This window comes from Macaca mulatta, chromosome 9 (genome assembly GCF_049350105.2).
Source record: "Macaca mulatta isolate MMU2019108-1 chromosome 9, T2T-MMU8v2.0, whole genome shotgun sequence".
Lineage (NCBI taxonomy): Eukaryota > Metazoa > Chordata > Mammalia > Primates > Cercopithecidae > Macaca > Macaca mulatta.
Genome location: NC_133414.1, coordinates 135,963,720 through 135,973,346, shown reverse-complemented (window position 1 = coordinate 135,973,346; position 9,627 = coordinate 135,963,720).

Below are 9,627 nucleotides of genomic sequence, written 5' to 3'. Positions count from 1 at the left end.
GTAGCAGCTGCCGGGGGACCTGTCCCCTGGACTGTCAGTTCTTGAGGGCAAAAGTCCCTCATACCCGGTGTGGTGCATGGAATGTAACAGGTGCTCAATAAATACTTGCTGAATGAATTCCCAAATGAAAAAGTCATGAAACTAGATAGATCAAGGGAAACATAAGGTCTGTATGGGTTGAATTTTGTCCCCCACAAAAAGATATGTTGAAATCCTAATTCCCAGTATCTATGAATGCAACCTTATATGGAAATAGGGTCTTTGCAGGTTTAATCAAGATAAGATGAGGTCCTTGGGATGGGCCTCATCATTAGCCCAGGATGACTGCTGTCCTTATAAGAGGGAAATTTGGACACAGATGCGGACACACGAGGGGAGTGCCATGTGGACACACGGAGACCCAGACACAGCAGCACGATGGCCCCATGGAGGCAGAGGTGGAGATTGCAGTGATGCTGCCACAAGCCAAGGAACACCTGGGGCCATCAGACCTGGAAGAGGCAAGAGTAGATCCTCCCCGAGAGCTGGTGGAGGGAGTGTGGCTCTGTGGATGCCTGGATCTCAGAATTCTGGCCTTCAGGACCATGAGAGAATAAATTTGTGTTGTCACTCAGTTTGTTACTGCAGCCCCAGAAAACAGTTAGTCAATAATGAGGCAGAGACTTGGGTGCAGTTGGGTGAGCACCCATGTCCATACCTGTATTTCACACCAGTTATGCCTAACTCACTTCTGCAAATGTCTAGTAACCAATGATTCTGCACCAACCTGGGGCTGGTTTCTGGGCAGGCACAACCTCAGAGGAGGTTGCTGAGGTAGCCCTCACTGACAGGAAGTGAAGAAAGCTGGGATCCAGTGGATCAGGAGAACTCCCCCTGGGAACTGCACCAGGGGCCGGTGATGCAGTTCCCAGAATCTCTGCAGTGGGGAAGTGATGCTAGATCTGATGAATGCTGACAGGACATGAAAGGGCTCTGTCCAGGTGGAGGTCATGATCTTGGCCATTGATTTGACAAAGAATCCTACCTCCAGGGCTGCAAATGCACAGAACTGATTCCCAGACTCCAGAGGGAGAAGGAGTGAACAAACTCGGCCACGTGTCCAGGCATTCAGAGCAAGGCCCCTGTCTGGCATGGGTGAGCAACCAAAGGCTGAGTCGGGAGATGAGGCAGGTGTGCAGGGGCCTGAATGTGCAGGTGGGCCAACTCGGTGGGGCTAGGTTCAGCGTGGGACATTCCAGCCTCTGTCTTCCACTATGGACTGTGTTGGCCCCACCTGCTGACAGTGGTCGCACCTGCTCCCTGCACTGGCTCTGTGGGCTCAGGCACTGCCTGGCTGCACCCATCAGTGCAGGTAGGTTGCTGTGACCCTGGCAGTCCTGGGATATGGAAGCTGGGCCACCGCTCTTGAGGGCATCTTTGTTTCCACATGCATCAGCATGGAGGGAGTAAATTTTGGCATGAGATTGTGGTGAGGGCATGCTCCGTGGCCCTCATGGGTGACCACATGACTGATACTGTCCCTGGACATTGAGGAAGCCCCAAATTACCTCCATTGTCTCTGCTTTGAGAGAACATGACAGGAAGAGGAGAGTGGTTATAGTTATCCTGCCTTCTTTATTTTATGAAAGCAGAATGACTTGTTGAAAGATGCCCCTTTGGGAGCTTTTACTAGCTTTCCATTTGAGTCATTGAGGACTGACTGTCAACCTCTGCATTTGGAGAAGTGTTGACAAAGATTTAGTACTGTACAATGGAAAGAGAAATATTCTGGAGGCTTTGAATGGCCCAGCAATGAAACATCATCAGACATGAGCAGCCTGGGTGAACACAACTAGAACCCAATGCAGGGCTGAGGGAAAGCAGCACCTGCCCGGGCTTCCGCTTGTCAGGCGGAGCCTTGTGGAACATAAATTATAGAGCTGCTTTCCCTTGCTGGGCATGGCACTAGTTAATTACTCAACACAGAGTTTGGCAAAGAGTGTTCTTTAAAGAAAAAAAAATTAAGCCTTGTGTGGACTGCAGTTGGAATTTATAGAAACAGAATTCAGGTGGTGAACTTGCTGAGGGCAAGTCCCCACTGCAGGCCCCGAAGACCTGTTCCAGGTGGGATGTGGGCTGGTAGTGTGCCTTCTGGAGACCTTTCCTGGATGCTGAACCTCAGGGTGGAGGGAAGCCAGTGTCCCGAGCTGCACGAATCCTGCTCTTGTACTGTCTTGTGTGGGATCTGCCATGCCTGAGGTTGATGGCGGGGTGTGCCTGTGCCCAGCCAAAAAGCTTGAACCTATAGCTTCAAAAGGGCAGAATCGCCTCTTAAAAGGTCAAGTCAATGTGTTAGGTTATTACAAAATATTCACTTAAATTTAGTGAGACTTAACAATGAGCCTCCTGGCTTTTTTGTGTTTACAGTTTTAAATCTTTTTTTTTTCATTGAAGATATAAGGTACTGTTAGCAAAATTTACATACAGTGAACTAGATGTAAAGTGTACAGTCTGTTGACTGTACACTGCTGATTTATAGATTATGCATTTAACAAATTTATAATCTGTACCCAAACCATGATATGGAATATTTTCATCACTGCAGAAGGTCTCCAGTGCCCTTCTGCCATTAATAACCTCATGGCTGTTTAAACCTGAGTGAACTGGAATATGTGGATAGATCCTGCCCACCTCCAGCTGTTCTGGAGAACTCTGCTTAGTTGTCTGGTCCTTGTGCAGCCATTCCTGGTGCCCCAAGCAGATGGACCAGGTGGCCCCTCTCCCCATACCTGTTTCCTTGCCCTGAGCCCTCCATGGTAGCCTTGACCTCCTGGGAGGGTGGTCCTCATGTGCATGTCTGTCTCCCTACTGGGCTGCAAATTGAGTCCTTGTGGCCACCTTCCCAGAACCTGCCCAGGGTCTGGCTCTGGCATGAGTTCAGCCAGTGTCTGCTGATTGAGTGAGTGATCGAATGAAGAAACTGGCAGGTGATCTGGTTTATCTGCAAACAGGATGGTCTCTGCACTTGGCCTTAGCAGAGAGTCTCTTGTTAATAGCTGCTGCTCAAGCTGCAGCCTTTGGAATCTAACTGCTCTTACTTCCTAGTCTTTCTCCAGCAGAAGTCCTCTGTGTGAGCCCCCACCCCATCCTTTCCTCCTCTCTCCTTCCCACCTGCGGCCACTCCAGGACTTCCTACTGGTGCTACCCCTACCAGTGGGCTTGAATTTGTCCCCTTATTCCCTTCTCCACAGTCCGTGTCCCATCCCAAGTCACCACTATCCCTCCCCTGCACAAGCCCCAGACTGGTCTACCAGCATCCCCACTTTCTACCCAATCCCAAATATGGTCCTTGTCACATCCCTCCCGTGTTTAAAGTCTCCTATTGAGTCCTTGCTTCCTCCCTTGCTTCCTCCCTTCCTTTCTCATTTCTTCTTTCATTTCCTTCTTCCCTTTTTCCTTTCTTCCCCTCCCTTCCTTCCTCCTGCTTCCCTGCTCTTCCTTCTTTTTTCTTTTTAAAATGTTTATCAAAAGTCCTATGTTTTGCTGATGTACTGCCCTGTTTAGCACCATCCCCCTAGTCCCCACACTAGAAAATAAGCTCCATGAAGGCAGGGATGGTGCCCTCAGTGTACATCTGGGTGGGTGCCTTGCAGGGTCCAGTCCCTCTCTTGCACCAAGGAGATGCCCACTATTTGATGGGCACATGAATGAACTTGGGGGGGGGCATCTATGTTTCTATAATGGGAATGGTAGAAGAGACATTTTAAACTATCCTCCAGAAATGTCAGAGCTGTTGGGGACCCATAGCCAGTTTCTAAGAGAAAAATGCACGGGATGGTGCAGTATCACCTAAGTGATCCCCAGTAGGGTTAGGGTGGGACTTGCGGTGGGGGTGGGGGATTGTTCTGGTGACTGTATCCTCCCTCTGCTGTGGGAGGGTAGGTAAGGACGCTGCGAGGACCCCGCCCAGCAATGCCGCTTCTCTGTGTGTTGTCCGCCCCACGTAAATGCAGGTTTAGGATAACATCGCATAAAGCACAGAAATGTGAGAAAAAGTAAAATCTGACTTGAATAATAGTCTCTCTCCTAATTACAGAAAGCTGTGTGGTTTGAAAGGAAAAGAGTTTTCCATTAAGAGGCCTCTAAAAATAGTCGCTGCGAGTTGAACTGCCTTCTCCAGTTTCAGCCTGAATGTTAATTACACTAGCAAATCGTGTTGGCAGCAGGAGCAGGTATGTCTACCACACCGCTGTGGCAGCCTCTCGTAAACACTCGGTGCTGATGGAAACCCTCCTGGAAACTCTACTATTTAGAAAACACATGCGCACACCGTGCTTTGTGCTTCCTAAGGTGCCTCCCAGCATGAACTTTGCACCAAACTTGTAGGGCAGAAACTCGTAAATCCTTTAGGTGAACTTCAGATGGGTAGCGGGCATCCATCAGGCAGCTTCTGGGCAGTTGGAAATTTCACCTGGAGAAGACGAGCTGGTTATTGCAAGGGAGGCAGCAGGACATCCGTCTGGAAAGCGGCAAAGACATCCTCCCTAATCTCTTGCTCTGGCACCATTTGGGGGTTGCTTTCCATCCTGGTCCTTGGTGGTTTGGGACTCCTCTTGTCCCTCCTTCTAAAAGTGCATGGGGATGGCTTGAATCCTGAGGCCATGTGAGAGGTTTCTTGCATAGATTTCCTATCTTTGGAAGGTCCCAGATCTTTTGGAGCCAAGTTTGGGGGTCTTCAGGGCACATGGGGTGAAATGAAGTATTTATTTCTGAGTACTTTTTCGGTTTGGCATTCCACAGTGAGGAATTTGCAGTTTAAGTTTTATGAAGCGTTGCAGCTTCTGGATTTAATTTAAACTTTATTCCAATATCATGCACACATGCTCAGAAGCTCAGAGGCAGTTGAGGGAAGCTGACATGATTTATAGCAAGGGTGTTTGAGGAGCGTTTGACTTGGCAGATCCATCAAGATCCCATAGCTGTCTGGAAGAAGAAAGGTCCTGCATCTATGAGAGTGAGGAGGCTACTGTGGGTGGGGAGGAGGCGTGAGCTGGCCTTGACTCAGCATTGGGTCTGACATTTACGTAGCATTTCATTTTGTGAAGCACCTTAGTTCCATCTCTCTTCTAGGTAGACATTAGTGTCCTATTTTATAGATCAGGACACAGAGGCTCAGTTAGGTTAAAGAACGAGGTAAGCCTGTGGTGTGCCCATGTTGCCCTTCGGTCACATTTCTGAGGACTTCTGGGACGAAATGCATGGACTTGGGGATCCGGAGTGGGAGATGGGTGCAGGAGCAGACAGGGGGAGGCTTCCTGGAGCTGATAAGGCTGTGCCTGGCAGTGGGATGTGAGAGCAAAGGTACGGGCCACGTGGATGACCTGCCCCCACTTCAGTACCTGGGCATCGCTGGTGGAAGGAAGAGTGAACAGACCGTCGGGAGGTGGGGATCGGCCTGTTCACATAGAACCTGAGAGCCAGAGCCCGGGCTCTGGACATCAGCCTCAAGGTGACCTGGCAACACCACAGGGCTTGAGCTTGTCCCCTGAGGGGGAGATGGAAAAGGCAGCGTTTCTGGGTGAGGAGTTGGGATGCAGGAGATGGAGAATGACTGGGTGAGGGTGGGGTGGGAGGCAGGAAGGCGGGAAACAGAAGAAACTACAGGCAGGAGGGCTGGGAGGAGGGACCCCCAGGACGGTCTCACCCTGGCATCACAGAGATGGCTTCGTGAACAGGGGGAAGCTGCATGGGAAGAAGGAGGAATGGGAATGTGCGGGCACATTAGGCGGGAGGCAGCCTGGACCCTGGGGCCAGAGGAGGTCTGGAATCTCTTGTGCTGGGTTGGGTCATCCCTCGGTCATTGGCATCCTCTGCCCTGGACTGAAAGCTTCAGAGCTGTGGTCATGCTTTATCAGAAAAGTCAGGGGCTCAAACGGCAGGGTCATCTGTCCAATGCCTGGATTGGCAGATGGGGCAACTGAGGCCTTGAAAGCCTCAGGCACAGAGAGTGGCATCCCCACAGCCAAAGTGGCTCCTTGTCCAGTGCTCTTTCCCTGTGCTTCACTATCCGAGACCATGGCTTTATCAGAAGGTCTCACCATCCCAGCACAAAATCCAAGCAGGGCTGTCAAGCTGCTGTTGGAAGGTCTTTCATTCTGGAAGCACTGCCTGCAAATGGCCCAGCTCCCAGGCTGTGTGGCGGGGTTCATTCTTTTCTCTTCATTTCCTCTTTTCCCTTGTTGAAAGGCCCACATTAGAAATAGCCTCACTTGGGGGTATAGCTCAGTGGTAGAGCATTTGACTGCAGAAATAGCCTCGCCCAGGGGAGCTCCACTTGGAATGCAAGCGCCTAATAAGAGGGCTGGAAAGCCCTGCTCTGTCCTTGTCTTCATGCATATTCCTGCACAGCTGCTACCTGCCACCTGCCTGACCCAGCTCTTGTCACAGGGTGAACTTCAGGGACTGGTGCTTCACCGAGCACAAGAGGCTGATCCCTCACTTGGATGCAGGTGTGATGCAGAGCTCGGGCGGGTGGGTGGAGGGGAGGTCACAGGATGCAGGTGCAATGCAGAGCTCGGGCCCTCCAGGTGGGTGGGTGGGACTGGGAGGTCACAGAGGTTGGGGAAAAGAGGGAGGAGCTGATGTAACTAGAAGGAAGTGGTATATGGGTGCTGGCAGAGGGCAATGCCTGACGACAAGGTAGGAGAGCCGGATGTGTGAATGCATAAGAGGGTGATACTGAACTAGGCCAGAAAAGGAGATTCATGAGTAGCAGAAGTGACAAGGAGTTTGGAGACACAGGTTCAGACCAGGGTTTGGGAGAGCTCTATGGTAACCTTTACTGAACCCTGGCCCAATGCCAAGCATTGTGCTAGACATGGTCATACCTCAGTAATAAAACACTTAGGAAGCTGATGATGATAATGGGAATAATATAAATTGGCCCCGACGTCGAGGCCCTGATCCAAACACTCTGCGTGTGTTAACTCATTTACTCCCCACAACTGGTCGGTGAGGTGGGAATGATTGTTATCCCCATTTTCCAGATGAAGACTCCGAGGCACAGAGAGGTAAGGTGACTGCTCTAGGACGTAGCCGTGGGCAGCTGAGCCAGAACCTGACTGCGGGGCCCACACTCTTACCCACTGCGCCTGCCTGTCCCTTACTCACTCAAACATCAGCATAGTCGGAAAGAAGTGGCCCAGTGGAGTGTCTGCCCCGAAGGGAAAGAACAGGCTGCAGAGCCAGGAAAGAGGGAAGAAGGGTAAGTCCTGCTTGAGACAGAATTTTCCAGAAAGGGGTCTCCGAGGAAGTAACATTTAAGCTGAGATCGAAAGGATGAAAGACATTTATGTAATGAATAACTGGGAAGGTTTCGTTTGAACAGAAAAGTGGTATACTGGTTTTAATTGTTAGGCTCTTTTCATTTCACTTCCTAAGGCTCATCTATGTTTTTCTCCAAAGAGGGAGCTGAGAGTTGCTTTGGAGGAGATGGGGTGAACTCACACAGCTGGGCCCGTGTGGGGACTGGCAGGAGGGGCTCATGTCTTGGCCAGGCAAACCCATGCCAGAGTCTGAGAGCTTCCCCCAGCACATCTCCTATTTCTGTCAGGTTACAGCTACGCCTGGCAAACCTTGCTTCATTTGAATCTCTCAGCTGTTCAAAAAGTTAATTGGTTTGGCTCCACTTTTCCTCCTTTGAGAACGAGATCTGTTGTAAAATTTCAAGTGTCTGTGCCAACTGAGGAATGCTCTCTGCATATTACAAAGCCCCTTGGCCTCCCAGCCTCAGGGCTCCACCAGTGTGAGATGAGGAAGAACCATGCTCTGGTCTCATAGGAATAGCGGAGTCCTCTTCCCCTATCCCTGAGAGGACTTCACCCATGTTAAAGCGGGAACCTAAGGTCTGGGTGGAGACGGCAAAGGTGGCGGGACAGGACAGGTGGGTACCCCAGATCTCAGCTGAGCCAGGAAGCCAGCAGAGGACACTCAGAGGAAATGCAGTCCAGGCCATGTGCATTTTGAAAGTCAATTTCAGTGCCTGACTGTTTATTGAGCACCTACTGTGTGCCAAGCACTGGGACAGGCTCTGAGGATGCAGAAAGGAATCAGACTTTGCATCCTGCTCTTAAGGTCTTTGCATCCAGCCATCCAACTCCAACCAGCATTTACTGAGTACCTTCTGCATGCAAGAGGGATGCCAACAGCCCTGGAGGAGGTAGTCGGGTAGCAGGGATCCCTCTGTGTCCTATGGCCAGGACAAGGTCCTCTGTGTCTATGCCTAGGACAAGGTCATGAGGGCTGTGAAAGCCACTTTAGGGGAGCTGTGGGAGCCTGGAGACAGGAACACAGGACCTCACCTGCTGTAATCATGGAGGGCTCCCCTAGGAGGAGGCATTAGAGTTGGGCTTCGATGTGCAAGTAGGTGTTTGCTGTGAAAGGAAGCACCAGAGAGCACTCTAGGTGGTGGCAACTATGTCTGCAAAGGCAAGGCATTGACAAGGAAAGAATGAAAGGGCACGGTGAGGATGTGGTCTTTCTTCTTCAGGCAGTAATGAGCATGCGCTTTACACTGACAGGCTAAGATAATAATCATGAAGAATGACAACAGCCGCCAGCCTTTCCTGAGTGTTCACCCTGTGTCACAGTCTGAATGTTTGTGTTTCCCCTGTCAAATTCATATGTTGAAATCCTCACCCTCAAGGCAATAATATTAGATGGGGCTTTGGGGAAGGTGATTAAGTCATGAGGGAGGAGCCCGCATGAATGGGATTAGTGCCCTTATAAAGAGGCCCAAGGGTGCCCCTTCCAGCATATGAGGACACAGGGAGAAGCTGCCGTCTATGAAATGGGCCGTCACCAGGCTCCGAATCTGCCAGTATCTTGCTCTTGGGACTTCCAGCCTCCGGAACTGTGAGAAATGGATTTCTGTTGTTTCTAGGCCCCCCAGTCTACAGTACTCTGTTATAGCAGCCCTAATGGATTAAGACACTATATGCCAAGATTTACTCTAAGCTATTACATGCATTATTTTATTAAATTCTCAGCGTAATTCTCTATCAGGTTAGGACAGGATTTCCCCACTTTACATATGTGTAAACTAAGGCTAAGTTTGTGAGGTCAGCCTGCTCCAGGCTTTCCAGCTAGCGTGGGAAGAGTCTGAATGTGCGGCGCTCAGGCCCATGTCAGATTACTCCCCTGGGTAACGTGCCTGCGAGCTGCATGACCTCGCCTGGCCCACTCCAGGTTCAGATAACCCCATTTAGAGGCTCTTTATATACTGAAATATACCATTTAAACACTTCCATATTTAACACTCTTCACCTCCAATAAGAGCAAAAATGCTGTTTTATCCACTATAATTTGTAAGCTTAGGTTTGAAAAACATTTAAACATTTTATCCAAGTTGTGACAGTGGTGACTTTAGTGGGATACTCTGCACAAAAGTTATCTGGAAAACAGTTTGGAGGAAAGAGACTTAATTCCAGTAAACAGTTGGCAATTCTGGCAAATGAAAAATTCAACCTCGCTTACCTCCGAGCGATGACGCAGCTGAGCCCTGATTGGTCACTATAACTGAGCCCTGATTAGTCAATACTGCTGAGCCTTGATTGGTTGATACAGCTGATCTCTGATTGGCACAAGCAG